A 26225-nucleotide genomic window follows, 5' to 3' on the forward strand; every position below is an offset into this window, starting at 1 on the left:
AATTTAAAGGAAGACGATGGTCCTGTTAAGGAAGGAGCGGTCAGGAGGTTTAGGGCACTCCCTCATCTGGCCACCAGGCGGCAGTCTCTAATGAACCTTCTAGGAAGGTTCTTGAAATGTGCGCCTGATGGCCCAAAGCACATTTTTAAAATGCATTTTGGTTTGTTTTTAAGCCAACTGTGTGAAATTCAATGGTGGAAAAAGCCAGGTTCTACATTTAGGCAAGAAAAACCAAATGCACAACTACAGCATACGTGGCACCATGCTCAATAGTAGTAACTGTGAGAGGGACCTCGGAGTCCTAGTAGACAATCACCTAAATATGGGCCAGCCGTGTGCTGCAGCTGCCAAAAAGGCCAACACAGTGCTAGGCTGCATTAACAGAGGGATCGAATCAAGATCACGTGAAGTATTAATACCACTCTTCAATGCCTTGGTAAGGCTACGCTTCGAATACTGCATCCATTTTTGGTCACCACGATGTAAAAAAGATGTTGAGACTCTAGAAAGAGTACAGAGAAGAGCAACAAAGATGATTAGGGGACTGGAGGCTAAAACATATAAGGAACGGTTGCGAGAATTGGGTATGTCTAGTTTAACGAAGAGAAGGACAAGGGGGGACATGATAGCAGTATTCCAATATCTCAGGGGCTGCCATAAAGAAGAGGGAATTAAGCTATTTTCCAAAGCACCTGAAGGCAGGACAAGAAGCAACGGGTGGAAACTAATCAAGGAGAGAAGCAACCTAGAACTAAGGAGAAACTTCCTGACAGTGAGAACAATTAATCAGTGGAACAGCCTGCCTCCCGAAGCAGTAAATGCTCCAACACTGAAGTTTTTAAGAAGAGACTGGACAGCCATTTGTCCGAAATGGTGTAGGGTTTCCTGCCTGAGCAGGGGGTTGGACTAGATGACCTCCAAGGTCCCTTCCAACTTTACTACTATTACTATATCTCTGAAACACAATCCACATAGCAGCCTAAATCTGCAAGTTCTGACTGGTTCTTGCTAGAACCATGAGATGACCAAGATTGCAGTATTTCATTTTTATTACTTTGTTTAGTGTCTGAAACCAACTGGACACTAGATGGCCTACAAAACTTACATGATAAGAACCAGCAGGCCATAGTGGCAAATATCTGTAGCTTGGGTGTAGGGTGAAGGTTCATTCTCCAAGGTTGTGGGTTGGTTTCTGAACGTTTCATTACCAGCATAGGTAACATCTTTAGCAGAGTGTAGGGGATGTGAGTGTTCTTCTGTTTATAAGGGCTTCAGGTGTGGGTGTGTCAAGTGAGGGTCTTGTGATGGGTCAGGTGTGAGTTCATCAGTGAGAGGCTTGTGATGGGTCTTGTGATCAAGTTGGGGTCATTGGGAGGTGAACTGCTGGTGGGGAAGAGGGAGCTTGCGTGGGTTGGTTGAGGGTCAGTGCTGTCTCTGGTTGGCTGTGTGGTTGATTTGGATTCTGAGGGGTTCATAGGCTGGTTGTAGGTCAATGCAAGCCCCCTCTTCCACACCAGATGTTTACCTCCCAATGACCGTGATCTGATGTAACCCACCCATTAATTACTTTGTTTAAGGGATCTTTCAAAGCTCTTCAGCCTGCCTGTTGCAATGTGCTAATTCAAAAGAAAGAGAGCTAATTGATGTTGTTAAAGAATATGTATCTTCTGCAAACCTGCTAGCAATTCAAAGCATATCAAAAAGCTCTGTTGCCTTTGTCTAACGTTCAGAATGGGCGATTCCCCCCCCCCTGCTAGCTCAGTGTTGCTTGAAAACAAGCATTTGCTCCGGCTGTCCCCAAATGCCAAGCTAAGGAACTAATATGTTGCCATAGTAACCAAGCAATCTGAGAGGGGAAAAAAGATTTCTGGTTTCAAAGACAGAACCAAGCCCACTGCTGCAAATAGCAAATGTAGTAACCCCCTCTAGTGGCAACCTGCAAACAGCAAGCCCACATTTTATTACTTGCTAACAAAGCTTGAATTTAATGTTTGCAAACAGACTAAGCCAGCGAATTTATGTGCAAGTTTATTGGCTCTGGAATGCTAATCATTATAACTGCATGTTCTTAAAGACCCAAGTTGGAATCTAATTTTAAGCAAAGTAATTAAAAATTACACTACAGGCCTTCTGCCTCACAGCCCTGCTGAAAGGACAGCACCCCCCACCTTGGTAGCTGATCTGCAAATAGCAGGCTTGCACCAATCCAAGTTAATAGCACCCCCTGGGGGTGAAAGAGGAACTTCGCTGAAATTTCTAACTATGCAGAGTGTATCTCTGATAGTCAAAGAGCAAAATTCCCTGAATTCATCCAAAGTAACCAGCACCCCCTTGTGAGCACAGAGTAAACTTCACCCGAAGTAATCACTCATGCAAGCAGTCACTCCTGGTGGTGTCTTTGCTGAGGGCAAATTAAGGAGAAAAAAGGCAGCAAATTAACCTTGCTTATTATCACAAAGCTGTAGCGACCAAGTGGATATTTATAGGAGCTAGTTAGAGCTCAGTAATTTCTAGGCAGTCAACAGCTTGCAACGTAACAACCATGGTGGAAGTTTATGGGAGCTGGTCGAAGATCAGTAACCTCCAGGTGGCCACTAACATGCAATGTGGTACTAAGAAGACAGAATTTAGCTGACCTTTCTCCAAACACCCCCTAGTGGTTAAAGAAGGAACTTCACATGAGCCTTTAATTACGCACAGAGAGAGCCCTCTAGTGGACAAAGGGTGAACCTCAAGGAAGAGCACCCTGGTGGCTGACCCGCAAGCAGTGACCCTAGTGGTCAAAGGGTGAACTTCACTGAAGTACCCACAGATGCAAGCAGTGACCCCTAGTGGTCAAAGGGTGAATTTCTCTGAAACACTCACTCATGAATTCTACATAGCCTTACAAGATATTCTAACTCCAATCTTGAAAGACTTGTGTAATGAAATTTTTAGAGAGACAAAAATACCGAATTCATGGACTGAAGCTAATATTACTTTGATACCCAAAGAAGATACTGATCTTACACAAATTAAAAACTATAGACCAATATCGCTACTAAACGTGGACTATAAATTCTTTGCTGCAATAATGGCGGAAAGAATGAAAAAATTTTTGACTGAATTTATTCACTCAGACCAAAACGGCTTCCTGCCTAAAAGGCAGATAAAGAACAACTTAAGGATTATTTTAAATGTTTTGGAATATTATGAAAATCATCCAGGGAATCAGATGGCACTCATATTTCTTGATCCACAAAAAGCTTTTGACAATTTAAATTGGCAATTTATGTTCCAACAGTTATAGGAAATGGATTTTGGTGAAAATTTTATAAAAGCAATTCAAGCAATTTATAAGAAACAAACAGCAAGGACACTTTTAAATGAAGACTATACAGATGGATTTGATATCAAAAAAGGCACTAGACAGGGATGTCCATTGTGCCCTTTGTTATTTATTCTTACATTGGAGGTATTGGCTAGAAATATCAGATAGGACACAGAAATTAAAGGATTGGAGATTAAAGACCAGAAATATAAATTACAGGCCTTTGCAGATGATTTGGTTTTTATCTGAGAGGAGCCACTCTAAGCCATCAAACTTTTGCAGAAAATTGAGAAATTTGGAGAAGTGGCTGGACTGAAAATAAATAGGGAAAAGACTAAAGTACTAACAAAAAATCTAACAGATAAACAGAAAATCCAACTTGCCAAAAAGACAAATCTTCAAATAGTTAAAAAAGTTAAATACTTAGGTATCTACCTAACAGCAAAATATACAACATTAAAAGAGGATAACTATGAGAGATTAATAAAACAAATAAAAATAGATTTGGAAAAGTGGGAAAATCTTCAGTTATCACTGTTAGGAAGAATAGCGACTGTTAAGATGAACATTTTATCAAAGCTAATTTTTCTATTTCAAACAGTTCCTGTTAAATTGAGCAATACATTTTTCGACAATTTAAATGCAACAATATTAAGATTTATATGGCAAAGAAAGAAAGCAAGAATTAAAAGTAAACTGTTACAAGATTCTAAAGACAGAGGGGGCTTTGGACTCCTGGATTGGAGACTTTATTATCAAGCAGCCATTTTGCTTTGGCTCAAAGAATGGATTACATTGAGAAACAAACGACTTCTTTATTTAGAGGGACATGATCTCCAACTAGGTTGGCACACTTTTATATGGTACGAGAAAACTAAAGCACATAAATACTTTCAAAATCATGCTATAAGAAACGTATTGCTCTCAGAATCAGACAGAATTAAACACAAAATGTATACAAAAATACTTGAATGGCTTTCAACAATGGAAGCATTTGCATATCCAAACTTAATTAATTGTTAGTTATAAAGATCTCTTGGATAAGGATGGAAAACTTAAAGACAGCCAAGCTCTTCAACACCAAGGTATTGACTTAACATGGTGGTCCTATTTGCAAATCCAAACAAGATATGAAAAAGATACAAAAGCAACAGGATTTTATAAAGAGCAGACTCCACTTGATAAAATACTTTTAAAAACAGATGAAAACTTGATTAAGAAACTTTATAAATTCCTGCTAAGCTGGAAGATGGAAGAACAAGTAAAAGAAACAATGATAGTATGGGCAAAGAATTTTGGATACTCCATAGACTTAGAACACTGGCAAAAACTTTGGGATAAAAATATTAAACTTACTAAAGCAGCCTCATACAAAGAAAACTTATATAAAATGTTTTATAGATGGCATATGACACCAGTTCGATTAGCGAAAATGTTTAAAAATGTATTGAATACTTGTTGGAAATGTAAACAAAAGCCAGGTACCTACTACCATGCCTGGTGGATATGCCCTAACACAAAGAAATATTGGTCTAAGATTCATAGATGGCTGGAAAAGATGATGAAAATACAGATAGAATTTAAAATAGAATTGTTCTTGCTAGGAATATTAGGACCTAATTATGGTAAAGAGAATGATTATTTAATACTACATGTTTTAATAGCTGCAAGAATAGTATTTGCCCAATTCTGGAAAAATGAAAATCTACCATCTGATCAGATTATAATTAGCAAAATTTTAGAATGTGCAGAAATGGATAGATTAACCTTGGAGATGAAAGAGAAAGAAGATTCAATTTACTTTAAAACTTGGGAAAATTTTTATCAATGGTTAGAAATATGACAGATTGAGAAAAGAGCTTGAAATTAAATAGAATATATGGTTTTAGGTTTTCACTAAGCTTTATCTTCTATGTTAACAATAGCGTTATTATTAGTGATTTTAAATACTAGTGGCGACAGTTAGAATTAGTTGATATTTTATTAATTAAGGTTACCTACTTAGAGGAATTGTATTTACTTATTAATTTCTAATTATATGATTATAGCCAACTCTACTCATTATAATGTTTAGTATTATATAAACTATGTTTATTCAATATGTATATCCGGACGGTAGTTTGCTTGTTAAAGCATGAGATTATTGTTAGGAGTTACCCCATTATTGTACCTTTCCCTACCCTACCCTCAATTCCTCATCCCTATCCCTTTCCATACCTGTACTTACCCTATCCTCTCCCTACCCATATAAAATCTAATAAAATATTTATATAAAAGAGATGATTAGGGGACTGGAGGCTAAAACATATAAGGAACAGTTGCTGGAATTGGGTATATCTAGTTTAATGAAGAGAAGGATGACGGGGGGACAGGATAGCCGTGTACCAGTATCTCAGGGGCTGCCACAAAGAAGAGGGAGTCAAGCTATTCTCCAAAGTGCCTGAAGGCAGGACAAGAAGCAACGGATGGAAACTAATCAAGGAGAGAAGCAACCTAGAACTAAGGAGAAACTTCCTGACGGTTAGAACAATTAACCAGTGGAATAACCTGCCTCCAGAAGTGGTGAATGCTCCAACACTGGAAGTTTTTAAGAAGAGACTGGACAGCCATTTGTACAAAATGGTATCGGGTTTCCTGCCTGAGCAGGGGGTTGGACTCGATGACCTCCAAGGTCCCTTCCAACTTTATTATTATTATTATCTCAGAGTTCAGCCATTTCCTCCTGCCTTTAGACTCTTTCTACCCATGAGGGGATGTCTTTCTCCAGTATTTTGGGGAAATGATCTTTAACTGCAAGATCAACAAACCAAGTGAAATTTCTACAGACCGGCAAAAAAATATGTACTGGAAAGGAGAATTTAGTATGCCTACTTTTTGAAACAAGCTTGACAGGTGAAAGTTACAACATCTACAATGCTATTTATGCTCTGACACATGCACTACACACAATGTATGCATCAGGGATGAAACCAGCCATGAGGAGGCTTGGACAGAGGGTCTCCAATGTCCAGTCATGGCAGGTATTCTGGGACATTTTAGGTAGTCTTCAGATTCTTAGGCAGGAAGGTCCCGATATAAATTTATTGAATTACAGATTAAATATCCATATACTACCATATAAATACATCTCAGTACAGATTAAAAAATTATTTTAAAATATATAATATAAATTAAATATAAAGTTTTTTTATTATTTATTTATTTATTTTTTATTTTATTTTTATTAAAAAAAAATTTTATTTTATTTTTAAAAAACATACAATCATTTATAAAAATACAATAAAATTTTAAAGTAGAAACCCCCCCTTACCCTCCCTCCCACCCCCAACCCCCCTCCCTTCACTTCCCAGAGCAGAATACAGGGTTAATAATAAGAAAAAAATATAATAATTAAGAAAAAAGAAAAAAAAAGAGAGAAGAAAAAAATATCATAATTAACCTTTAACTCCATAACCTATAAAACAATTCTCTATAATATTTAATATTCACTCATAAAATAAATGAAATTAATTCCATACTTTTTCTGAATATAATTTATCCACCTTCCCCATACAGTAATATATCTTTCTTGTGTATGATCCTTTAAATAAGCAGAAATTTTTGCCATTTTTGCAAAACTAGATACTTTAAATATCCATTCTTCTAAAGTAGGCAAGGAATCTTTCTTCCAATATAAACCTACTAGTAACCTTGCTGCAGTTAATAAATTCAACATCAAAGTAGTTTCTTTTTCATTTAAGTCAACAAAAATACCAAGTAAAAATAGTTGAGGTGTAAACTTTATCTTTTTTCTAAAAATCTTTTGACTGTTCCACCAAATCATAATCCAAAAAGCCTTTACTTTTTTACAATTCCACCAAATATGAAAGTATGTCGCATCATTATTGCCACATCTCCAACATTTGGGCTGTATATTGGAATACATACAAGATAATTTTTTAGGATCTAAATGCCATCTATAAAACATTTTATAAAAATTTTCTCTCAAATTTTGAGCTTGTGTAAATTTAACATTTCTTATCCAAATTGTCTCCCATAAATCCAATGAGATTGGCTCCTGTATATTCTGAGCCCATTTAATCATACAGTCTTTAACCAATTCTGTTTCCGAATCTAACTCTAATAAAACATTGTATATTCTTTTTATATGAGCTGGACTTTGGTTTTTAATCTGAATGACCAATTGTCTATCTTCTAGTGTTATTCCCTCTTTCTTGTCTACAGTCCATCTATCCATTATTTGTAAATATTGAAAGCATGATTGTAGAATATTTTGCTGCCTTAATACATCTAGGGATTTCAAATGCCAATTCGAACCAGAACAAATTAACAATTCTTTATACGAGATTTTGTCGAAATTTGTCCCCTTAGAAGTTCCCTCAATTGCATGTCTGGGAACCCCCCAGATAGGTATTTTATAATTTAATCTATAATAATACTTCTTCCAAACACGAAGTAAGGCATTCCTCAAAATATGTGATTTAAAAGTCCGATCAACTTTCTTATTAAAAATTAAATATACATGCCAACCATATATTAAATCCCAACCTTCCAAAAAAAGAATATCCATATTTGTTAAATTAAGCCAATCACTTAACCAAGTTAGGGCGGCTGCATCATAATATAATTTCAAATTAGGTGCCTTAAGTCCCCCTCTTTCTCGAGCATCCTGTAATATCTTAAATTTAACCCTTGGTTTCTTCCCGGCCCATATAAAATTATTGATACCCTTTTGCCATTCCTCCAAATTTGCCTCTTTTTTAAGAATAGGTATCATCTGAAACAAAAAAAGAAACTTTGGTAGAACATTCATTTTTACAGCTGAAATTCTCCCCAACAATGACAATTGCAATTTTTTCCAATCTCTTAAATCCTTTTGGACTTTTGCCCATAGTGGTTCATAATTGTTCTTATACAATTTTCCATTTGAAGCAGTTAGATATACTCCCAAATATTTAACCTTTTTTACCTTCTGAAAACCTGTGGCTTTAATCAAACTTTCCCTATCTTTAACTGACATATTCTTAGATAATATCTTAGTCTTATAATTATTAACTTTAAAACCAGAAACATTCCCATACTGTGTTATAAGTTCTAATAAACCATCAATTGCCTGATTCGGCTGTTCCAAAATTAAAACCAAATCATCCGCAAATGCCCGCAATTTATACTCATTCTTCCTTATCTTTACACCCTTAATTAACTTTGATTCCCGAATCTGAATCAATAAAATTTCCAATGTTAAAACAAATAACAATGGGGATAATGGACATCCTTGTCTTGTCCCTTTTTGAATATTAAAATTCTCAGTCAATCCCCCATTTACAACAATTTGTGCAGATTACTGCTGATATATAGCTTTAAGTGCATGTAAAAAATTATCCCCAAAATTCATTTTCTCTACCAAAGAAAATAAAAATTGCCAATCCAATTGATCAAAAGCTTTTTCAGCATCCAAAAAGATAAAAGCCACAGGAATCTGATTATTCTTATCCGAATACTCGATTAAATTAATAATTTGTCTAACATTATGTTTCATATATCTCCCTGTTATGAATCCTGCTTGATCACTATGAATCAAGTCTTTCATAACCTGCATTAGTCTATTAGCCAAAATTTTTGTAAAGATCTTATAATCAACATTCAATAATGAAATTGGCCTATAATTCTTAGGCTCTGTAAGATCCTGATCTTCCTTCGGAATCAGTGATATAAAGGCTCTTTTCCAAGAAGGAGGAACTTGCATACCCAACAAAATACTATTAAAAAGTTCCTTTAATGGCTCTATCATTTCTTCAGATAAGATCTTATAGTACCTAGAAGTCAGTCCATCTGTTCCAGGAGACTTTCCAACTTTTAACTGCTTAATAGCTAAACCAATTTCCTCCACAGTAATTAAACTATTCATCCCATTTTGTTGTTCCTCTGAAAGTCTAGGAAAATGTACTGATTGTAAATATTTATCTATATCCAAACCCCTTATGTTATCACTTGAATATAATTTTGTGTAAAAGTCCAAAAAGCTTTTTCTAATCAAATCTTGCTGAAAAACCTCCGTACCTTTATATTTTACTTTCTCTATGATTCTAGCTTTCTGTTTCTTTCGTAACTGATAAGCCAACCACCTCCCAGGCTTATTCGCATTGCAAAAAGTATTATATCTCATATACGACAGATTGGTAGCCACCTGATCTGCCATCAACATGTTAAATTGTTCCTTAAGCATCTTTATGGATACCTTTAAATTATTATCAGTAGGGTTAAGAACCAACTCTTGTTCTTTTAATTTAATCTCTTCTTCTATTTCTCTACGTCTTTGTAACCCTTTTTCCCTAAAAACTTTATTCAATTGAATCAGGATTCCCCTCATATATGCTTTACTAGCGTCCCACACCATAGACATCGATGTTCCCTTATTCATATTTATAATAAAAAAGTCCTTTAAATGTTCTTTACACTTTTGTACGAACTCCTCCCGATTAAATAAGTTCTCATTCAGTCTCCAAGATCTTCTATTCCCATCTTCTGAATATAACTCCATCCACACAGGACTGTGATCTGACAATGTTCTAGGAAAAATTTTCATCTTCCTCACTCTAGGGAGGAAGTCACTAGTAATCAAAAAAAAAAATCAATCCTTGAAAATGACTGGGGTCTATCAGAATAAAAAGTAAAGTCTCTGTCACTTGTATTCCTTTCTCGCCAAATATCAATAAGCTCCAGTTCTTCCTTCAAATCAAAGAAAGTCATAGGTAGTTTAGTATGAATAAAAGTTTTAGAGGAACTTCTTTTGTCTATGGTTGGGTCTAGAACCCCATTCCAGTCACCCATCAAAATTACCGATTTATAATCCAACTGAGATATCTTGCCATGCAGCAATTTATAAAATTGTTTCTGTTGTTGATTGGGAGCATATAGTCCAACAATAAGAACCTTTCGGCCTTGTAATAATAATTCCACAAAAAGATATCTTCCTTCAGAATCAGCCTCAATTAGTTTAGCTGAAAAAGTTTTCTTCACATAAATTACCACTCCCCCTTTTTTCCCAGGGGCTGGAGCAGTAAAATGTGTGCCCAGACGGGAATTCATCAAGAATTTAGAATCCTTTAAAGTTATATGAGTCTCCTGCAAACATATCAAATCATTATTATGTTGTTTCAAATAATGGAATATCTTTCTTCGTTTCTGTGGCACATTTAAGCCATTAACATTCCAGGTCAGGAACCTGACCATCTCCACCGGCCTGGAGCCTCTGGAGCATAGCCTGCAAATCTGCTGTCGAAGATCTTTTTGGTCTTGCCCCTCCCACAGGCTCTGTAGCAACCAAACTTTCACCACTCTTCTGCAACTGCTCTTTTTCTTTACGTTTATGGGCAGCTCGTGTCATCCTTTGCTCTTTTATGTCAGAATTCTGTGCAGCTTGTTCCATAACCATCATTGATGAGGCTCCTGCCATAAGAGACTCTTCCGTCATCCTTATTTGTGGAGGTGGTGACAATCTTGCTTTTAAGATAGACTGATAAAAATCTCTTGCTTTGGAAACAGTAGTTAATCTATGACGTATCCCTTCATATTTTACTATTATTCCTCTTGGAATCTCCCATCTGAACTAAATTTGACGATGTTTTAGCTCATCAGACAGGAAAGTAAAATCTTTTCTGGCTCTTAAGATTTTTGGAGGTATCTCTTTTAAAATTATCACATCTTGATCAGCAATTTGAAACTTTTGTTTGTAAAAAGCCTGTATAATTTCATTACGGATAGATCTTCTGGAAAAATAAATAACCACATCTCTTGGTAGATTTCTCTGTCTAGCAACCCGTGAATTAACTCTAAAAAATTTTTCTATCTCATTCTCAATTATTTCAGGCCGCCAGCCAATATTAGGAGCAATATCTTTCACAATAAGCATCTTTAAGTCCTCCTGAGAGTTCTCTCTCAGGCCTCTGATACGCAAGGCGTGTTCCATTTCCCTATATTGTGAAATGATTTGTTCATCCTGTGTAATTTCTATCTTGTTCTCTACCTCCTGCATTCTAAATTCCATCCTTGCATTTTCAGTAATCTTTTCCATCTGGTCATCAATCCTCTCTATGTGCAGGGCTAAGCCCTGAAAGGCCAGAAGGATATGGTCTCTTACTTGTTTGTTCTTTTTCTCCAATAATACTTCTGTATTAGCCCTCTCTGCAATTATAAGATCTTTTACCTCCTCCTTAATATCCAAGGCATGCTGTTTTAAAGCATCTTGTAAATCATTAAGAGAAATTGCAGGAGGAGGAGGAGAAGGTGGAGGTGATTTTGGTTTCTGAGATGCAGGCTGAGGCATTGGAGAAGAAATAGGAACCTTAGGGGCGGGAGGCAGACGTTTTGAAGCCATTTTCTAAAGTTCCAAGAAGAAAGATTCTTATTGGGGAAAAAAGGGGGGGCACAGTTCTTTTAAATATTCTTAGAAAAAAAAAAATAAAGAAGAAAAAAGAAGAAAGAATAAAAACCAAATTCTTACTTCTGTGTTTAAAAAGTTAATCTGTATCCAAGTTTAACTTTGTAATGCAAATCAGGCAAGAAAGACGATCGCCATTTTACTTTCCACTTTCCCTTTCTTCTAAAGGGAAAGTGAACAAAAGAAGAGGAAGAGGAAACTTGCTGAGGTTAAAGGCACCATCAAACTTGAGTACAGTCTCTCCTGGTCTGCTCCGTCTGCTTTCAAATACTCACAAGCAGCTGGAAAAAGAAAGCAGATGTGGAAGCGGCAACTTGCTTCATCCCAAAAGCTTTGGAATGAAGTCTCCCTGGAACGCGGAGTTGCTCAGGCTCCGAGGGAGCGCTACCCTCCGATCCCCAAAATAACAGGAATCCAGGGGAGGTCTTACCTCTACCTGAGAGCTCTCCTCCTCCCTTTTTGCCAGGGAGGAGATTCAAGCCGCGGGACAGCTGATTGTCAAAGTCCCGCGGCTTTTACACGCACCAGGAACGGGCGGCTTTGTAAAACGCCGCCATTCGTCGTCGCTGGAACCACCGGAAGTCAATATAAAGTTTTGTTGATAGGGGGAAAAGGGGAGAAAACAGAACTGAACTAAACCAGTTGTCCATAAGATCCAAAGAGGAAAAACCTTCCCACAATGCCTTGAAATGTCTTCAATGGTTTTTTGAGTTCAAAGGAGTGGACACCTCCAGAGAGGAGATATCAACCCAGAGCAAATTACAATCGGGGGACATTTGTGCAAGATTCTTCAGTAGGTCAGTTAAAGTCCTATTGGTGTCAATGCTGCAAATACTGTATATTCTTGCTTTGACAATATGCAAAACTGTCTGGCATTTATTGGGTTAATACTTAGCTTAGACTGGGCGGGGGGAAAAAGCCCGGGAAAGAAAGAGGAAGTAAACTTTTGACCTTCTCACTAATTGGATAATGTGACCTGTGACTGCATGAGAAGGGAGGGGTTGAGCAAGGAAAGCTTGATGCCAGCGACAGGAAGTTCAGATTCTGGCATAACCAGTCCAACATGGTGACTGGCAAAAATTGTAGCTCTGCAAATAAAGACTTTAGGAAACATGCCTGAAAGTTCTTTGAAGTGCTTCTTTAGTCGGAACATGTGACATCATGCCAGAATCCACACTTTTTTCAAACGATCTACGTCCCGATCTATCAACAGCTGCCTCTATGCCTGAAAGGAGCTGGCAAAGTTTCGGGGGAGATCTCATCATGGAGAAAGAACGATTGCCTGAAACCAGCCCCGTAGCTGCAGCAGTTTCCCCGGGGGGGGGAAAGCGACAGCCAGCAAGCCGGGGGAGGGAGAAAGTTGGCAGATTTCCCAGCTGAGAGCGAAGACTTCAAAAGCAGCATGGACAGATAACACAGTTATGGGTGAGTCATTGGAAAGATTTCAAAACTTAGAAATGAGAAACAGAAAACAGTCCCTACAAAGTGAAACCTTCATTCCTAAGAGAGAGAATCCCAGTTTGAATCCTCTGCAGCAAAGGGGAAATTGGGTTCCCCAGCAAGTGGCTGATCCATGTCCTCTGAACTTACCACAGCTAATAGAGGCCTTGCAATGTCTTGGGGTGGTACAGAAGCCAGGAAATCAGCAGCTGGGGGGAGAACAGCCACAGCAAGGAGGTTGGCCACAGCCCCCAAACGTGCAACCCCTGGGCATAAATCTGCAGCCAGGTTGGGGCCTACAGCAACTGGGGTGGCCACAAGAGCGATGGGGAGCCCAGCAGGAAGCCTGTCAGACCCTGCCTTTGCCAGCCAGAGACCCCAACCCTGAAGAGAGGGTGAGTTCCAGTCTGAGGCATCTGCAGCAATGGGTAGATGGGTTTCCCCAGCAGATGAATGATCAGCAGCAGCAGAGGGCACCACCACCGCCTGCAGTCCAACAACAGAGAAGACCACTACAACCCCCACTTGCACAGCCACCATTGGGAGGCCTACAGCAGCAGGGGGTACCATCCAACCCCGCTGGCCAGCAGCCATGGAACCAGCCCCAGTGGGGGCCACAGCAGCCTGTGTTTGCACCACCCTTCAATGCAACATTCGATGGGGACCCAGAGAAGCTGATTTTTTTCCTCAACCAAGTGCGTTCTCATTTAAATCGCTGGGCCTATCTCTATCCGGAACCAGGGGCCATGGTTGACGTCATTGGGGCCAACCTGGAGGGAGAAGCATCTGAATGGCTGAACAATCTATATAGCGAGCAAGCCCTCGAATTGGAGGATCCCCATCTCTTTCTCTTAGGACTGAGAGAACGATTTGAAGACCCATCCATCGGCCTCAAAGCAGCAGGACAAATTCACAAAATAAAACAAGCAGGGAGGCCTGCCCTGGAGTACGTGCGAGAGTTCCGCAAGATGGCAGGTCGAATAGAGGGGTGGCCTGAGCAGTCCCTCATCCATCACTTCATTGAGGGATTAGATGATCACCTCTCCCAGGCTTGCATCTATCGAGAAGTACCTGATCGGCTGCAGGAGTGGTACCAGACGGCCGTGAAGCTGGATGTTAAGCTCTCTCGCTATAAAAAGCCTCCCCCACAGGAACCCGAACAGCAACCAGAGCTACCTGAACAGCAATCACCCCCATGAAAGCCTTCAACCACTGCAAGGGCTGAGAGACCCAGGCCACATGCACGCCCTTCCTTCGAGTGTTTCCGGTGTGGACAAGGAGGACACCGAGCGGCCACCTGTCCAGTCTCCTACCCTCGACTGCAGAGCAAGCCAGGACCGGCGATGCAAAAGAAACCTGCTCAGCGGCTAACAAGAGAAAAATCCAATCGACTCACGCAAGAACCAGTCGCCCAGGTTACACCCCACACACAGGAGAATGCCAAGACTCCAGGTGGACCTGCCCCTGCTCTTCCCTTCTTTGATAGCAACGATGAAGGAGAAAACGACCCAATGGTGAGTCAACAAATCCTGCCTTTTTCACTGCCCGCCAAACTTGTAATCCCTACGTCTGGGGCACAAATAGACTTAAACGTACTAATTGATTCGGGATGTACCCGCTGCATTATTAGTCTGGCGTTTGCCATGAAAATGGGCATAAGGGCAAAACAGCTTTCCAAACCGATGAGATTTGAGCAAGCCGATGGCTCCCTGATGGGAGGGACTCTTATTACACAATTAACTGAGCCCTTACGCCTAGAAATAGGTGCACACTGGGAGTTTATTCGTTTCCTGGTGGCTCCAAAGATGACCGAGGCAGTGATCCTGGGACTAGCCTGGTTGGACAAATGGAAGCCATTTATCTGGTGGGAGAAAGGAATGAGAATTGTGAGACTACCTATAGGGCCTGATCCCCCCATTGATTCAACAGATGTTACCGGGCATCTTAGGCCACCCAATGAGCGAGCGCACATGGCCATCTCACTGACCCCAGGTGAACCAGTCATCCCCAAAGAATACTTGGACCTGGCGGAGGTGTTCAGTGAAAAAGAATGTGATGCTCTACCCCCTCACAGACCCAATGACTGCTCCATCGAACTGGTGCCCAGAGCCAAACTCCCACATCCGAGGATGTATGCTATGTCCCCCCTCGAAATGGAGGAGATGCAGCGATATGTGAACAAGAACCTAGCGAGGGGGTTTATTGAACGGGCCAAATCTTCCGTGGGAGCCCCTGTGTTGTTCAAAGAGAAAAAAGATGGGTCTCTTCGTCTCTGCGTAGACTACAAGGGACTCAATGCTGTAAGTGTGGAAAATAAATACCCCCTCCCCCTCCTAAAGGATTTATTGACCCACCTGGCTAAGGGGAGTGTCTTCACTAAGTTAGACCTAAGAGAGGCATACTACCGGGTGAGAATAAAAGAGGGAGATGAGTGGAAAACTGCCTTCAACTGCCCTATGGGGAGCTATCAGTTCAAAGTCATGCCATTTGGACTACAGGGGGCCCCAGCTGTATTTATGCAGTTGATTAATGAGGTTCTACATGATCACTTGTACAAAGGGGTTTTGGTGTATCTTGATGATATCCTGATATACAGCACAAACATAAATGATCACATAAAGCTAGTGAGAGAAGTGTTAAAAAAACTATTGAATGCCAAGCTTTATGTCAAATTGTCAAAATGTGAATTTCACCGAACCCAATTAGACTATCTTGGCTATCGAATTTCCAATGAGGGTATTGAAATGGATCCTGCCAAGGTAAAAACTATAATCGAATGGCAACCCCCTAGGACTCGCAAACAGCTCCAAAGCTTTCTGGGTTTTGCCAACTTTTATCGTCAATTCATCCCTTCTTTTGCCGAGATTGCCCTTCCTCTTACAGAACTACTCAAAACAGGCAAAGGAGGAGGGAAGCCACGACCGGGCCAACCACTAGCATGGACAATGAGCTGTCAAACAGCTTTTGAGAATTTAAAGAGACTATTTGCCGCTGAACCGGTTCTAAAGCACCCCTGCCCAGGGGAACCCTTTGTGATTCAAGCCGACGCCAGCGATGTGGCGGTTGGAGCAGTGTTACTTCAAAAGAACAAAAATGGGATCCTGCAACCCTGTGCCTACACCTCTAAGAAATTCACTGAGAGCGAGCGAAGATGGGCAATCTGGGAGAAAGAGGCCTTCGCAATTAGGTGGGCGCTATTGAACTGGCGACACTATCTAGAAGGGAGCAAGGTGCCATTTGAGGTATGGACTGATCACAAGAACCTAGAGGCACTGAAAACTACTCGCAAATTGTCACCAAAGCAAGTACGGTGGGCACAGTACTTTAACCGCTTCAAATTCACTCTAAAGTACATACCAGGAGGAAAGAACTTTCTAGCTGATGCGCTATCCCGGTTACCCCAGTACAAAAGTGAACGAGAGCAGGTTAACGAGGCAATTATTCCCAATCCACAAACTGTCACTCAACTTACACCTCGCAGGGTCCCCAATCCGGATGACCCTGGAGTGAAGAAAATAAAACGAGAGCTCCTCACTGACCAATGGTTCAAAGATAATCAAGCGTCCCTAACATGCAGGGATGGCTTGGCTTACAAAGGGGGGAAGTTATATTTGCCAGAAGCGCTCCGTCTTAATGCTCTCAACCACAGCCACGATGTAAAGCAGGCTGCAGGCTGGACACTTTGGATATTTGAAAACCCTACACCTCACCCGCCGGCAATTCTGGTGGCCGGGGCTGAAAAAGGATGTGGAAAACTATGTAAAAAGTTGTACTGTATGTGCTACAATGAAAAGAATCCCGGGGAAAACTCCTGGGTTACTGCAACCCGTGGCAGACCCTTCTCAACCCTGGGAAGAAATAGCTATGGACTTTATAGTGGACCTACCTGAAAGTAGGGGAAATACTGTCATCTGGACTGTGATAGACCTGTTCTCGAAACAGGCTCATTTCATCGCCTGCAAAGGACTCCCATCTGCCCAACGCCTGGCCAAATTGTTCCTGAAACATATCTACCGGCTGCATGGTGCCCCTAAGCGAATAATCTCAGACAGGGGGCTGCAATTCACAGCGAAGTTTTGGAGAAATTTCCTTACATTGATTGGATCATCTCAAGGGTTATCATCTGCTTTTCATCCAGCCACCAATGGGGCCGCTGAAGCCGCTAACAAAATGGTGGAGCAATATCTTAGGTGCTACGTTTCCTACCAACAGACGAACTGGACTGATCTCCTCCCTTTTGCGGAGGTGGCATACAATAATTCCGTGCACAGCAGCACCGGCTACACGCCTTTCAAAGTAGCCACAGGGAAAGAATTCAACCCAATACCTGAATATCCTCAGTTGCCCTCCGCTTCACAGACACTTGATCAATGGGTGAGAGGGTGGGAAGAAGTTTGGAAAAACACAAAAACTGCTTTAAAAAAGACTTTTGAAACCTATAAAAAGCAGGCTGATAAAAAGAGGGCTCCCCAAAGAACATTCCAAGTTGGGGAAAAGGTCTATCTGTCAACTAAATATCTACGCCTCAAATTGCCCAGCAAGAAATTGGGACCAAAATTCTTGGGGCCTTTCCCCATAGTAAAGGTCATCAACCCAGTCACAGTACAACTAAAACTCCCTAAACTGTTAGGGAAAATTCACCCAGTTTTCCATTGTAGTTTGTTGAAGCCTTATCGGGGCTCCACTTTGAGACCTCCTCCAAAGAAGGCACCTGGACCCCTCGTAGTGGCAGGGCAGACCCACTATGAAGTGAAACGTATTCTTGACTCCAGAATCTTTAGAGGGAAATTACAGTACTTAGTACAATGGAAGGGATACCCATTGTCTGAAGCCACCTGGGTGAAATCTAGTGAAGTGAACGCTGACAGATTGATCGAAAAGTTTCATGTGAAACACCCCAGCAAACCGAAAGATAACCCTTAACATATGCTTTTGTTTCCTTACAGGATCTGTCCTTCTTGTAAGGGGGGCCGGATGTCAATGCTGCAAATACTGTATATTCTTGCTTTGACAATATGCAAAACTGTCTGGCATTTATTGGGTTAATACTTAGCTTAGACTGGGCGGGGGGAAAAAGCCCGGGAAAGAAAGAGGAAGTAAACTTTTGACCTTCTCACTAATTGGATAATGTGACCTGTGACTGCATGAGAAGGGAGGGGTTGAGCAAGGAAAGCTTGATGCCAGCGACAGGAAGTTCAGATTCTGGCATAACCAGTCCAACATGGTGACCGGCAAAAATTGTAGCTCTGCAAATAAAGACTTTAGGAAACATGCCTGAAAGTTCTTTGAAGTCCTTCTTTAGTCGGAACATGTGACAATTGGGCATATTTGAAAAAGCACTTCAGTTTCCCTCAATAGGTACTCCAAACCCAACTGCTAAAATGACAATCCACTCATTTTAACCTTGGTTTATGTTTCCATGGCTTAGCAACCATCATCCTGTCAGCAGTTTCATTTTCTTAGGCTTGCTAGGTTATTGAAGGAGGGTAGATGGGGAAAAGTGAAGTAAACCAAAACAGTGGTCCATATGTTTCACAGAGGAAAGACCTTTATAACAGCCGTTCTCAACCTGTGGGTCATGACCCTTTTGGGGGTCGAACGACCCTTTCACAGGGGTTGACTAAGACCATTGGAAAACACATATTTCTGATGGTCTTAGGAATTGAGACACTGCTCCACATCGGTCTCCACACAGCCTCCTCCGCCATTTGGAGAGGGGGGGGCACTTTTGCTTCCCTTTTCTCTCTCTCTTAGGTGGACTTACCTCCTGCAGGGCTCCTGATTGGCCCTGCACCCGGGTGCTCCACCCCCTGGGAGAAGCATGGCCAGGGCCTCATGGCCTTGGAGCCCCCCGGGGAAGCCCCAGGATCCCTGCTGGAGGCTCTCCTGAGTGGGCCAGCCCTCCTGCAAGCTGCGGCCCAAGGGAGACCAGCCCCTGCAATCCCCAGCCAGCCCGACCATTAGACCCACACAGGAAGAACAGCTGACAGCAGCCTACTGGGCAGCATGCGAGACTCCGGCACACCCTAGGACAGCCCGCCGGAGCCTGGTTAGAGCAGCTGGCCAGCGATCCATTGTGGCCGGCTCCGGCAGGGCGGGGATTCCCTGGAGTCACGGAATGTGGTGCGGCAATGTCACCAATGGGCGGGGCATCCCGAGGAGGCCGCTGGTGCCTGGTTGAAGCAGCTGGCTGGTGCTTCATTGTAGCTGGCTCCAACAGCGGCAGCAAGGATCCCCCATAGCTTGTGGCTTCCGCTGCGGTGCCCGGATTGGTTTCCCAGCATGCGGGCATTGCAATGTTCGATCGGTATCGGGAGCGGAGCTCAGCGAGCCCGAAGCAAGGGAGCAGCAGCCCCTGCCCACGGCTGTCCCCCGAGTCACCATCAGATGCCTATCATGGGCGGCCGGACTGAGACTGATGAGACCGATGAGACCGCACTGTGCCCAACAGGCAGCGCGTAGTGGCCAATGAGTGCCAGGTGGAGGGTGGCACTTGATGGGTGGCTACTGAGTGTGCGGCACCATTGTGGCCACTTCGATTGGTATCGGGAGTGGGGAGTGGAGAGCTGAGCTCAACGAGCCCGGAGCAAGGGAGCAGCCCCCCCGCCCACGGCCGGCCCCCGAGTCATCAATCTGATCAGCATCAGCAAAACAAACGTGGGCCTTGATTCTCACCTGCTACCATGGGATGAGTCCTCTGGGACGACGCACGCCATCTGGCCTCTTTGCTTTCCCCTTCGTAAAGCCGGGCACCTCAGGAAGAGGAGAGGGGGAAAAGACTTGAGCCCCGGGAGGCAACGTGAGGGCCGTGAGTGGTATCGCAACCTCGTGGGAGGGGGGGAGAGGAAAAGTAAATGGAAGAGACTGAGGCTGGAAGAGAAAGAGAGAGAGGGGGGGGAAGAAGCAGTGAGAGGGCACTGAGGGCCACGACGTGAGTGGTCTCAAACACCTACCTGAGAGTGGATGGCTCTGTCCCCTCCAGGCTTGTGCTTGCTTCTGAAGTAAGAAGGGGGGAAGGGCGACACGGATCCTGCACAACGAGTCCCTGGGGAGGGTGGGGCCTCGCTCTGCACCTGCGCTCTTCGCGTGCCCTCAGTAGGGTTCCTGCAGGCCGTCGCCAAGCAGCATGTTTTCAATTTTAACAAGCAAGTGAGCTGGGAAGGAGGGGGGAGGAAGGCAACGCCACGTACCACCAGCCAGGTGGTCGTGTACCACTAGTGGTATGTGTACCACCAGTTGAAAAGCCCTGATCTAGTATTTGTTCTAGAAGAACCTTTAGAGATGATTCCTAATCTATGGGGAAAGATAGAACAGTATGGAGAAATGGCGGGATTAAAAATAAAGAAAGAAAAAACTAAGGTAATAGTTAAGAATCTCACAGATAAACAGAAAAAGCAAATGCTAGAGAAAACAGAGGTACAGATAGTGAAAAAAGTTAAATATTTAAGTATATATCTTTCGGCCAAATGTTCGTCAATAAAAGAAGACAACTATACAAAATTATTGAAACAAATAAAGATGGACTTGGAAAGATGAAAGAAATTGCCAGGAAAGTTCTCAATATTAGGAAGAATTGCTACAGCAAAAATGAATGTACTGCCGAAGATTTTATTTTTATTTCAAACAATTCCGATAAAACTTGAGAAAAAATTCTTTCAAGATTTAAACTCATTAACTTTGAACTTTGTTTGCCAGGGGAAGAAAGCCAGAATTAAGATGAAAACATGACAAGACGCTAAGGAAAATGGAGGATTTGTGTTGCCGGAATGGGCGTTGTATTATCAAGCATCTGTCTTAACATGGGTGAAAGAATGGATATGCTTAGAAATAAAAGATTGTTATATTTAGAGAGGCATGATTTACAATTGGGGTAGCATGCTTTCTTATGGTATGGAAAAAACAGAGCTCATAAGTATTTCCAAAAATCACTCTATAAGAAATGCCTTGATAAAAGTATGGGAAAAAATTAAACCTAAAATACACTTAACAATTCCAGGGTGGCTAAACGATGGAGGCATTTGTACATCCGAACTTGGTAGATTTGGAAAAAGTATGGGCATATAGAGATATTCTAAATATGGATGGGAATTTAAAATCTAAGCAAGAACTGGAAAATCAGGGGATCAACATGTCATGGTGAGTATATTTACAGATGCAAAATAGATATGAAAAAGATGTGAAAATGAATGGGTTCTACAAAGATCAAACTGTATTTGATAAGACTTTGTTAATCTCCGATGAGAAATTAATTAAGAAAATGTATAATTTTTTGTTAATTTTGGAAATGGAAAGTGAACATGTTTCAGCAGCTTGCAGAAATGGACTTTGGAAAAAAACTTTATAAATGCAATTCAAACAATTTATTGTAAAGAGACTGTGTAAGGACCCACCCCACTTTGCATCTTAAGAAGACAGAACTCTTGGAATAATTCTTCCAACAGGAATCCTTTATTAAGAGAAGTGGTTGCAGGCATGCTAGACAGGACTTGGGGTTCAAGCTCTCCCATTCAAGGTTTTAAGGGGTTCCCCAGTAGTCCCACCCAATCAAACCCCCTTCCAGTGAGAGTTTCAAGTATCACAATTCCACCCCTTTTCTTCTTTCTTCCGTCTGGATGGAGACTTCAGATAACTACATGAAAGGCAATTACCCTTCTTTGATATGTTAACGCTTAGAGGTCACAATAAACACACATTCAGCATTCAGCCCTTTGAAGTGTACTAAAGGAAGTGAGGGCCATAAAGCCCCTTTGCTCTCCCCCTTCTCTCCCTCTTATGGCAGAATCCAGAGAAGGCAGAATTGGGAGTTTCTATATTTGATAATTAAAGATGAAATATAATTGGATTCTGACATCCGGCCCCTCTTAAAAATAAGAGAGATCCACCTGAAAGAAAACACAAGTAAAAAATTTAGTCACTAGAAGGGGGTTTGATTGGGTGGGACTACTGGGGAACCCCTTAAAACCTTGAATGGGAGAGCTTGAACCCCAAGTCCTGTCTAGCATGCCTGCAACCACTTCTCTTAATAAAGGATTCCTGTTGGAAGAATTATTCCAAGAGTTCTGTCTTCTTAAGATGCAAAGTGGGGTGGGTCCTTACATTAGACAGGACTTGGGGTTCAAGCTCTCCCATTCAAGGTTTTAAGGGGTTCCCCAGTAGTCCCACCCAATCAAACCCCCTTCCAGTGATAGTTTCAAGTATCACAATTCCACCCCCTTTCTTCTTTCTTCCGTCTGGATTACCATCTGTGGTCCGGTAGGGGGTGGGGGCTCCTGGATCAGTAGATGTCCCTGGGGTTGCAGGTTCCACGTCCCCCTCGGTGTCTCTCCCTTTGTGGCTCCAGGAACTGGGGCGGCCGTAGGGCTCAGTATTCTCCTCTCCTAGGGAGCTGAGAGTTCTCTTCATCAAGTCAATAGCTTTCTCTAGGATCCAGTCTGAGTACGGTGCCCAGCTTCCTCCCTCTTCACTTGCGTGCAGGGATTTCTCCATCTCCTGCTTCCATTCTGGTTGCTTGGTCCCCCGTCTCAGGGTCACCTTTCTTGATTCCTTTTCCCACTCACTTTTCTTTCCAACGCCCATCGACCAGCGAGGCTTGTGGTCCTGTGTCTCCACCACTTCTTCTCCTGAGGAATCTGGCCTCTCGGATTCCAACATCTGGCAAGGTTCCAACTGGGTCAGCGGCTCTCTTTCCAGGGAGTTTTCCCCCTCTCTTGCTTCGTTGTCTGACATGGTAAATTTTTGCAAAATCCCCCGGCAAGGGTCTCCCTTCCAGGTGGATTAATTTTGCAAGTCCTGTCTAATGTAAGGACCCACCCCACTTTGCATCTTAAGAAGACAGAACTCTTGGAATAATTCTTCCAACAGGAATCCTTTATTAAGAGAAAATGGTTGCAGGCATGCTAGACAGGACTTGGGGTTCAAGCTCTCCCATTCAAGGTTTTAAGGGGTTCCCCAGTAGTCCCACCCAATCAAACCCCCTTCCAGTGATAGTTTCAAGTATCACAATTCCACCCCCTTTCTTCTTTCTTCCATCTGGATGGAGACTTCAGATAACTACATGAAAGGCAATTACCCTTCTTTGATATGTTAACGCTTAGAGGTCACAATAAACACACATTCAGCATTCAGCCCTTTGAAGTGTACTGAAGGAAGTGAGGGCCATAAAGCCCCTTTGCTCTCCCCCTTCTCTCCCTCTTATGGCAGAATCCAGAGAAGGCAGAATTGGGAGTTTCTATATTTGATAATTAAAGATGAAATATAATTGGATTCTGACAGACTGCCAAAATAATTATAAATGGAGACCATACAGAAAACATCAACATTAAAAAGGACACAAGACAGGGTTGTCCATTATCCCCATTACTATTTATATTAACATTGAAAGTATTGAATAGAAACATTAGACAAGATACAGAAATTAAAGGACTGGAGAGAAAAAATGAAAAATATAAATTACAAGCATTTGCAGATGACTTGGTTTTTATACTGGAAGATCCATTGGAAACAAGCACTAAACTTCTGGAGAAAATAGAAAAAGTGCTGACAAAGAACTTAACAGAAAAACAAAAGAATCAACTAACAAAAAAAATTCTTCAAATAGTTAAAAAAGTTAAGTATTTGGGAATTTATCTAGCAGCAAGATGTGTAACAGAAAAAGAAGATAATTATGTAAGACTGCTAAAACAAATAAAATTGGATTTGGAAAACTGGAAGAATCTCCAACTTTCAATGTTGGGGAGAATAGCAACAGTGAAAATGAATATCTTACCAAAAATACTCTTTTTATTTCAGACGATCCCTGTAAGGCTGGGAAAAGCCTTTTTTGATGAACTGAATACAATAATATTGAAATTTATCTGGCAAGGAAAAAAAGCTAGAATCAAAGTGAAAATGCTACAAGAAGCAAAAGACAGTGGAGGATTTGGACTGCCGGACTGGAGGTTATACCACCAAGCATCTATTCTAACATGGCTTAAAGAATGGATAATACTTAAAGATAAAAGACTATTGTACCTAGAGGGGCATGACCTGCAAATCGGTTGGCATGCCTTTCTGTGGTATGGAAAGAATAAAATACGTAGATACTTTCAAAACCATTTTATAAGGAATGCACTTCTTTCAGAATGGGAAAGAATAAAAGAAAAATTTACATTAAGATACCTAAATGGCTTTCAACAATGGAAGCTTTTGCTTACCCAAATTTAATTAACTACAATAAAGTTGTGACTTATAAAAATATTTTGGACAATGAAGGAAAATTGAAAGACAGACAAGGCATTGATCTAGCATGGTGGCCATATCTGCAAATTCAAACAAGATATGAAAAAGATGTTAAAACAAAGGGATTTTATAAAGAACAGACAGACTTTAATTAGATACTGTTCAAAACAGATGAAAAGTTGATCAAGAAACTCTATAGATTCCTGTTAAATTTAAGAGATGGAGGAAGAACAAGTAAAAGAAAAAATGATAATATGGGCAGAGAATTTTGGATATATTATAGAATTAGAAGAGTGGCAAAAATTATGGGAAAGAAATATTAAATTAACTAAAGCAGTGCCATATAAAGAAAGCTTATATAAAATGTTTTACAGATGGCACGTGACACCCGTGAGACTAGCGAAAATGTTTAAAAAAACTTCAAACAATTGTTGGAAATGCAAACAAAGGCCAGGTACTTATTACCACATCTGGTGGACATGCCCTAAAGCAAAAAGGTATTGGGCTAAAATACATCTATGGTTGGAGAAGATGACTAAAAAACAAATAGACTTCAAACCAGAATTGTTTTTGTTAGGAATAATAGGAGCCAAGTATGAGAAAGATTGCAGATATCTAATACTACATGTATTGACAGCAGCAAGAATTGTATTTGCCCAGTATTGGAAAAATGAAAACTTACCAACTGAAGAAGTACTAATTAAGAATATTCTAGAGTGCGCAGAAATGGATAGATTGACGGTAGAGATTAAAGAGAAAGAAGACTCAGTCTGCCTTAGAACATGGGATAACTTTTACCAATGGCTAGAAAAACGAGTCAGAAAGAAAGAAATGTAAGTTTGAATATATATTAGTAAGAAGAAGGCTACTGAATGATTAATGAATACTGTTTATGATAATTAACTATATTGTTAATTAAATACATGTACCCAGACAATATGCTGTTTGCTAAATATTGAAAATGTTACCTGGGAAAACCCCAACCGTAACCCAAACCTCAGTCCTAATCCTGATCCCATTTTATCCCTAACCCTACTAAAACTAATAAAATGTATTTTTAAAAAAGAAATAATGGATGGAAATTAATCAGGGAGAGAAGCAACCTGGAATTAAGGAGGAAATTCCTAACAGTGAGAACATTTAACCAGTGGAACAGAAGTTGCCTCCAGAAGTTATGGTGCTCCATCACTGCAGGCTTTTAAGAAGAGACTGGACAACCATTTGTCTGAAATGGTATAGGGTCTCCTGCTCGAGCAGGGGGTTGGACTAGATGACCTCCAAGATCCCTTCCAACCAGGACGATTCTAGGATCCAAGTCCAACCGGAGAATTCTGGGACTTGAAGTCAGAGGGAGATTCAACCCGAAATGAAAGAGAAAGGTCCTAACAATGAGAAGGATTAACCAATGGAATGGCTTCCCTCCAGAAGTTGTGGGTGCTCCATCCCTGGAGGCTTTTAAGAAGAGACTGGACAGCTACTTGTCTGGGACAGGACTAGAAGACCTCCCAGGTCCCTTCCAACCCAGGTATGTACTACAGGAGATCCAACCAACCAGAGGAAATGGATGAACTCTCTGCTGATCCGTTAGCTGAGGTGTGCAGCAAAGACACCATGTCAAGCACAGGAAATCAGAAATCCAGGCAGTTCAAATGATCAAATAGGTTTATTATAAGCTTATGGTCTCTACAAGAATCTGAACTACTAATAGTCAAAGCAAATTAGCGGTAGATAAGAGTCAATGGAATTCAAGGTGATAACTTTTTATTGAATTTGAAAATGGAAAATGAACAAGTAAAAGAAACAATAATAACATGGGCA

This window comes from Crotalus tigris, unplaced genomic scaffold (genome assembly GCF_016545835.1).
Source record: "Crotalus tigris isolate CLP2741 ecotype Arizona unplaced genomic scaffold, ASM1654583v1 scf7180000019756.288389, whole genome shotgun sequence".
NCBI classification, from domain to species: domain Eukaryota; kingdom Metazoa; phylum Chordata; class Lepidosauria; order Squamata; family Viperidae; genus Crotalus; species Crotalus tigris.